This window comes from Triticum dicoccoides, chromosome 4B (genome assembly GCF_002162155.2).
Source record: "Triticum dicoccoides isolate Atlit2015 ecotype Zavitan chromosome 4B, WEW_v2.0, whole genome shotgun sequence".
Lineage (NCBI taxonomy): Eukaryota > Viridiplantae > Streptophyta > Magnoliopsida > Poales > Poaceae > Triticum > Triticum dicoccoides.
The window spans coordinates 657,442,639-657,450,936 of NC_041387.1; the positions used below are offsets into that span (position 1 = coordinate 657,442,639).

The 8,298-nt window shown below is 46.3% G+C and overlaps 1 long non-coding RNA gene across 1 annotated transcript; it reads left to right on the forward strand.

Annotated features, from left to right (window-relative positions):
• The first annotated feature begins 5,376 nt into the window (after nucleotides 1–5,376).
• Nucleotides 5,377–6,568, forward strand: LOC119294213. The gene is made up of 3 exons (XR_005143376.1): nucleotides 5,377–5,584; nucleotides 5,989–6,036; nucleotides 6,501–6,568. It is a non-coding gene; the product is annotated as an uncharacterized LOC119294213 (long non-coding RNA).
• The last annotated feature ends 1,730 nt before the right edge of the window (nucleotides 6,569–8,298 follow it).

Genomic DNA, 8,298 nt, shown 5'->3' on the forward strand with positions numbered 1-8,298 from the left:
GAGGGAACATCGATCGGCTTCAGTTAGCAGCAGTAGCGAAGGAATCGCTCGATCGGGTTCAGTTAACAACCATCGATCGATCGCTCGGGTTCAGTAATGCGTAGCCTGCAGTGCAATCGCTCGGGTTCAGTTAGAGCCCAACGCCTCGCTCGGGTTCAGTTAGAGCCAACGCCTCGCACACACGCGCGTACGTGTACGAGAGAAACGCGCATCGCTCGGCCCCCGACCACCCACTGTAACCGGGAACTCCCCGAAATTTTCCTCGCCCTTGCTTCTACCACGATTTTTTCCGTCACGGACGGCCCAAAGAATGTCATGCAGCTGCGTCTCCGGCCCGCCCAGGACGAAAAGCCCATTTTCTGTCATGATTTTTTTCATAGAAGTAGGAGCCCACCACATCTATGATGATACCGGGTTTTGTCACAATTATCGTCATAGAAGTGTCATATGTATGACAGGAAAAAAAATCGTTCGGCCCAAAATGTCACGAATGTGTCTTTTTTTTGTAGTGAGGGAGGACAAGTGCGTGCGTCCAGCCCGTCCATGTGATGTCCATTTCACCCCAAACACGGCGCATGTTTGGACCGGGAATGGGCCAAAAAAGGACGAAAACAGGACATTTGTCCATTTGGGGCCACGAGTTGCGCCGTGTTATTCGTCTATTCTATCCCAAACAGGCTAGGACAGACAGGATGGGATCACGCGCTGAAGTTGGCCTGGGTACTAGGGATGAGCGGACGTTGCTTGCCTTTCACGTGTTGCTCAGCCGTACATTGGTTTTGGCTGCCATGTATTCGAGAAGAAGATTGTTGATGTCTATGGGGGAGGAGGCTTCGCTATGGACTTGTGTCTGTAGCCCTGGTGATTATTCACTGCTATCTAGCACCTTGGTTAGAATATGTAAACTCGGTCATCCGTAGAGCATCTACAGCCGAACGTCTTAGGCCCTGTTTCTTTCAGCTTCATTTAGATTTTAATCACCTATGGATTCACTTCAGTGACAAAGCTGATTTGCAGAATCAGCTTCACCACCAAAGTACACCTTTAGATGCTTCAGGAAATTACATTGAAAATGGCCAAAATCCAGATTCAGCTTCACTGGCAAAGCTGATTCCAAATAGCTGTTTGTTTCAGATTTTAGATTCGGCTTCACTAACAAAGCTGAATCTAGTCCCAGAATATGAAACAAACATGGACTTATTTTCTGGGAAGCATTTCCACCAGGTGCGCCGGCCGAAACATTGGGCCGGACGCACGCGGGCGTTATGCATGGTGGGGCCAGGCATCTCTTTCCGATCTCTTATCCCTTCCCGTTTTGACGCCTCTGTTCGTTCTCCTCCATCATCCCCCCTCCTTCCTCTGCTTCTTTTCCCTTTCACCTTCCCACGCCATGGATGCTTCCACCATGTTATGTCTTGCCATCTTCTTCCTTGTCCCTCTGTCTCGCCAACCCCCCGAGCCAGCATACCCCTCCCCTTCCCCTTCCCCTTGATTCACCCTCTTAGCTGCATCTGCTCCATGATGACTGGAGCTACAACTGCCATGGTTGGCGAGCTGCATCCATGGCCTACGACGTGCAACATTGTTTTTGCTGCAACTGGCTATGAGGAAGCTGTGACCAAATCGAGGTAGAGCTGCAACCGGCAACTCCTTTTTGCTACGACCGATGCATTTTTCTTTGTTGGATCAAGATGAGTGTTGTGTCCGGCGTTCAGAGGAGGTACAACCAGCATCACAAAATGCTACATCGGGCTTTTTTGTTGTTCCAACCAGAGAGCGGACTGGCTATGACCGACATGCGAAGGAGCCACAACCGGCAGTTCCAAATGCTATAACCCGCGTCCTAAACTGCTACATCCAGTATCTTAAAAAGCTTCAACACCAGACACGCAAGCTGGGGCGGCCATGGCACAACCGAAAAAAGGCTGCAACCGACAGATGAAAATGCTACATCCGACACCTGAAAAAGCTTCATGAGACTATGGTGCTATACAACCTAGATGCGACCGGCAACAGCGAGGACGACATTTTTGCTGCAACCGCCTCGATTTTTTGCTACTATCGGCAACATGTTTTGCTACATCCAGTCATGGGTCATGGTGCTTTAAGCACGTCGACGGTGTAGCACGAAACAAGATGCCGGTGGTGGGTTGCCGCGAATCCCGGCGACGGGATCTGGCATGTAGCAAGGAGGGAAGGCGCCGTGCTGCGATCGGGAGGGGTGGGGGCAGTAGTAGAGCGCGACTCGCGCCCCAGCGAGCTGCACGAGATTCGTGGGTGCTGCGCGAGATGCGGGAGGGAGGAGAGCACCGGCCATCGGGCCTCCGGCCGTGAGCCGCATAGCAACAGTCACCGAGAGAACGGGGGAGGGGGCTGATAATGGAGGTGCTGCAGGTGAGGCGGACGGGGAACGGAGGAGATGCGGGGAAGAAGACGACCTACCTTGAAGATCCAATGGTTGATGTTGTTGAGATCGTGTGGTTGCAGGCCGACCGGCCGAAATTTGGGCTAGCGCGCCGGCGCCTAGCGGTCGCCTTATTTTCTCCTTGAACATCCGCTTGATCAGTGTCCGGTTAAAAACAATGACCCAATTGAACCTCCACTTTGTCCCTAAAAACTCGGACTGACCGGCGTACCTTACACTGAGACCATATTTTTATCTTTACCTAATATTAAAAGGAGGATTGTTTCTCCACTTTTTCAGGGCCGGCCCACTTCGTCGAGAACAGCAATCGCGGCCCAATTTGGGGGCTTTGAAGAAAGCGGAAAAATAAAATTTGTATCGATCAAAATCGAACTCACGACCTCATGGTGGATAGAAGCAAAGCTAACCAGCCGAGCTAAGCTGCCGGGGACAACATAAAAGCAATGCTAAACCTGAAATCTAATTATCACTTGCCACCAGACTCTAACTCAGACGACCAACCAGGGCACCTCATGCTTGTGTGCTGATGACACGGCCGCGCACGGAGCACACCTTGGAGGGAAAAGGACGAAAACAAGGCTACGTTAGGAAGTTATACTAGAATCATGGAGTTGAGGGTGAGATCAGCGAGCGGAAATCAAGGGAAGAGATCAGTTGAGATTGAGAAAAGGGAATATAAGAGCGTTTAAAATACTGAAATAGTGATCTAAACACTCTTATATTAATTTACAGAGGGAGTAACAAGGAAAAAAATAGAATATCTAAAATACAAACGAAAATGATTGCATGTCCAACGAGAGTGTTTATATAGGAGGAAACAAATAAACTGCACTGGTCGGATGTATATCATATGCAAGATATCTCAGGTCTAAAAACTCTGAGACATGCATGCTGGATGATTAAAAAGGACATGTGGTTCTATTTTTTTTCATGGCCACGTGATGATTAGCTCTAATTAAACATGTTTATGGATTGCATGGTTAGGTATTTTAACATAACTTTGGTAAGATTAAAATATTTTCAGAGTGCCATCAGGGTGATTGAGTACGTCAATCAGATCTCCCGTTCAAAATCTCAAAAAGAAAAAAAAATCTCCCGTTCAATGAACGAGTAAAGTATCACATTACTTCCGGCTTGACAAATACATACGTGGCTAAGTGGCCAGCCCACTTAATAATATCTGACATAAGGAGTATAACATCTAGAAAGAAAAAGAAAAAAAGACAAAAGAAAATGCTTGCACGTGTCTTAGTGTAAAGCCAATGATATAGGACTTAGATGTGCAATACTTATAGCACATCTAGATGTGCTTTAGCAAAATTGTATAACATAAGCACGGATAACCTATGCGAAACCATGACCAAATTGTTGTACCTTTACGAAAGGTGCTAAGGTTTGTTTCCTGCTTATAATGCATAACTGATATAAACTTACCGTGGACAACGGTGTGTGCTTCCCAGAGGCGGAGCCATGATTTGACCATAGGGGGGGCGAAGAAGAGGATGAACATTTTTTTTCATATAATGACCATACAAAGAGAAACACATGATTAATTTGTATGTTGCAACTATAAAAATGTAGATTTTTCATTAGTTTAATATGGCTCTTGTGCGTAAAACCCATAGAACAAAGTCGACAATCTTATAGGGTGCGCTTTGGATTCTAGCTGGTTGTGTAAATTTTACTTGAGCCCAAATATTTGATCGGTAGTTTGTACATCAACTAATCGGCCTGAAAAACAGAAACTAGCATCTAGCAGTTTGTTAATAATAAAAAACTACAATAGCCTAGACATGAGCCTCTAGCCGATGATACACCTAGCTCTTAGATCTGGCGTGAGCCAGTGAAATTTGAAACTTAGATGATAGAATCATAATCAGCGAATGCCTAATTTAGTGTACCAATTTTTTAGAAGAAAACAAGAAATTGACACCCTTAATTAACTTCATCTAAACAAGAAGTTTCTGGCCTTCTCGAGCCAGATGCGGATCAATTCATCAATATTGTTGCATAATATAAATCAATAAAGGAATCAAGGGACTCACCGCAGGAGTATGCTGTCATCGCCGCCGGCGCTGATCAGTTGTGTGGATGCCCTAGTTGAACTTGCGGCCACGCGTATTGCGTCCGCGCCGAAACAATCGATAGAGGATGCCCTGGTGGCCTCATCAGCTTCCGAAACTACCTGGTAGTTTGTTTCGTGTAGTGTGGGCTGACTAGCTAGTACATGGGCTTTAACATGCAAAGTTCCTGGGCTTCAAGCCTTAAACGCACACTTAGGGGAGGGGGCAATTAAGGACAGTATAACCGCACCCTTTCCGAGCCCTCTCACGCACCCACAAATTTAGGCCGTTGGATTGCGCCTCTCAGCCATCCCTGGCCGTCGATGGCACTTTTTCTCTCGCGTGGGCTTTTACTGGGCCGGTTCGATCTGTCCTGGGGCAGCTGTTCCCGTGGCCGAATCCAAAGCATCTGGTTCACTGATATTCTCGAACGTTGGATGAAGAACGAATGAATGTGATTCTGCTCCGCCCCCTGAAAAAAAGATTCTGCTCCGTGTATTCGTAGCCCCACCCAGGCAGCCACTTCCCTCACCTTCCCGCATGCACCTCGACTCCACACCCCGGATCCCTCAGATGCGCCGCCACTGCCATCGTCACCAAGAGAGAGAGAGGGAGAGAGAGAGAGAGAGAGCGAGTGCTAGCGATGGCAACGGCGGGCCAAACGGATTGCCAAGCACATGCGAAGTGTATCCACTGAGATCGCTGCCCTTCTAGATCTCCGAATCTCGCACGATAGAAGGATCATGGGGATGGCGGCGGCGGCGGCCGGAGTCACTTCCTCCATCATCCACAGGTAACAGGTTTGTGTACCTCTCCTCCTTCTGTGCATCCCCTGTTTTCTACGAATAGCTTACTCGATTTGGTCTCAGCGATGGTCAAATCAAAGAAGAAGAGGAGAGGTTGAGCATGTGCATCACTGCCGTGCAGGAAGACGATGTATCTGAGCCTGCTGCCGCCGCCCCATCGCAGGAAGAGGCGCCCTCATAGGTTCTCGAGGCCGAAGGCGACCACAAGAGAAACCTCGAGGAGGTGAGGTGAACGACACAGGGGAGGACGCCAACCGACTGCGCGTGGAAGACTGGAAGCCAACGTGCAGGTTAATCTCTGCAGCACCCCACCCCTCTATATGCAAGATTTGGTAATGTTAATGACCTTTCTGAACATATGGGCAGGGACAACGTGAACCTGCGAAACCAAATAAGAAAATGGGCATTGACGCTACTATGATTTGTCATGTGCTAATGAAATTCGCAACCCAAATTTATCAAAGAATGGAGATCTCACCTCGTCCATAAGGACGACTTGGCGATGCTGGGCGGCGATGGCCAAGATGATGCGGATCGGCAACTGGACACCGGCACTAGGATAGGGCAGGTCGACACTCCTTTTCTCTCTCTACTTGTCAGCCTCTCGAATGTCCTGGAAGGAGCTAGGAATTGATATTTTGTTGTCGTACTAGCGATTATCTCTCTCAACCATTGCTCCAACCTTTTTCTGCAGTGAGCAACGGTCGATGACTAGGGCGACATCCACAGCAAGGCGGAGCAGGTACCAGGAAATTAGCAATCAGGGAAGCTTCCTCGAGAATCTTGTTGGTTAGAAGTTCATGCATGGATCGGGTCATGTAATAGTTAGTTTTGATTAGCATATGTATTACACTCTGCAATTAGTTCTACTGGTCCGATATTTCTGTCGGTTCAGTGGATGTCTTAGCTTGGTCCTCGTTGTGTACTCGTGGTGTGCTTTCTACGACTGGTTTGATGATGGATTTATGCTGAACTATTTTATTCAACTTCATTGATGTGTTTCTTGACCCTGTTCTGAATCTTTCTAATTCTTGGGCGTATGTGTGTATGTATATGTTTTTGGTATTATCTATTAAATTATCCATTTGAAGTAAAATGGCATACTTATAAATTTAATTAATTTTCATATCTTCATTTCTCATTTCTTATGTTGCAAAAATTGGAAGTTCTGAGGTAATTCTGTAATTGCACTACAGCCAACTAGAGGCATAATGTTGTCGGCTGCCACAAGAGCAAAAGTCCGTCGGGCGGTGCCTCTGTGGGGTCTCCCAGCCAATGACGATGAAATGAATCTACAAGATCAGCCTGCTTCGTCTAGGGATGTGGCAACCATCACTGGATAGAAATTCCTATTCTTGAGCCTTGAGTTCTCTCCTCTCCCAGCTTGCACTCGTGACTGGCCGGAGAGCAACTACCACATTCATGGTAGGAGATATTGATTCTTGGTTTGTGTTCTCTGTTTGTCAATCTTGAATTTGATTATTTGGTCATGATGCTCACACTGTTAATTTATTGATCTCCCAGGTTTCATCAAAGTTTCCACCATTCTGATTCTTCTTCTGGTAACTCTGAGTGCTCAATGCAATTATACAGTGAAGAGGGACTGGTAACTAAATTATTATTTGTTCTGCAACTCCAGAATATTGTAGCGTTGCTGCACTATTTCTGGCATGTCTCTATATTGCCATTGGATGCCAAGCGGAAAGTCTCAGTTATCTAACAAACTAAATAGGTACTAGAGGAATTTCTTGTCTCCATAATAACTTTTTAGCTATCCACGGGAACATTTTGGTTGTTGCTCAGATGACTTCTAAGTTATTTTTGTAGTTTCTAAACAGTATGTTCATCTAATCTTTACAATGCCTCCAAGTTCTGGTAGCAGTATAAGATGTTTGCTTACATTAAGCAATACTTATAATATACACAACTTTTTCCTCGAAGTTTATCCCAAATATTAGTGATATACATTTTTTTTATATGAAGAATCGATGGAGTTTGCTTTAGAAGGTATTGAAAATGCTTATTAAAAGCTTGTACAACCTATTCTACATCAATATCTGATTTAAATGTTATAAGCTCGCTTTTGCCTGAAGGCATTTCCCCTACTATATATATGAAACAATCCATGTATAATTAATGAGAAGCAGTTACCTGTTATATGACATGTCAGACATGGTGTCTTTGGGAGGTCTGTGAAGTTTTTGTTAATGCAGTATGTATACAATCTATGATGACAATTTATGTCGATTGCTGCATGATTATTTGTGACGCTGCTTATTTTCCATCTCGACAGTACTGATTAGTTATATTTATTTACTAAGTGTAGATTGTTTTGTTGTCATCCAAAGCCACTTCGTGCATCTGAACATTCTTTTACTGAATATATATAATATTTATCTCCATTACTAACTAATAAGATACTTATGTTGAAAAAAAGAATTATGTTTCATGTGTGAGCATCCATATATTTATTGCACAAAAACACGGGTGCAGCAACGCGCACCGTCAATGATCTAGTTAGTCATAAATCTGCCTGACGTAGCCCCTAATCTACCTGATGTAGCCTACGCAACTTAGGTACGACGCAGCGGTTGGGGAGGGGGGGCGTGGCCCCCGCTCGTCCCCCCTAGCTCCGCCCCTGGTGCCTCCATGTTGGTGGACATTTTGGTGAGCAGTAAAAACTAGCGGTTTTTTATAGCGAAACACACGTCAAATATTTTTTTCGTTGTAACGCACGGGTATATGTGCTAGTACGGGGATAATATGAGGAGTTAGCTGACACGCCCGGACACGTCCGGGCAGCCCCCTCCACGTCATAGCCATCTACATGGTCCCACACCTACAGCCACCCAACCCTCCTTCCTTTCTCATCTCTCTGTCGCTTGGAAGCCTCGCGGCGGCTCCGACGTGGGTGGAGGAGGCGGCTGGCCGCCGCGCACGCTGGCTAGCTGGCCGCACGTGTTGGTCGTCTGCGTGTGCATCGGCTGCTCGCGTCCACGGCCGC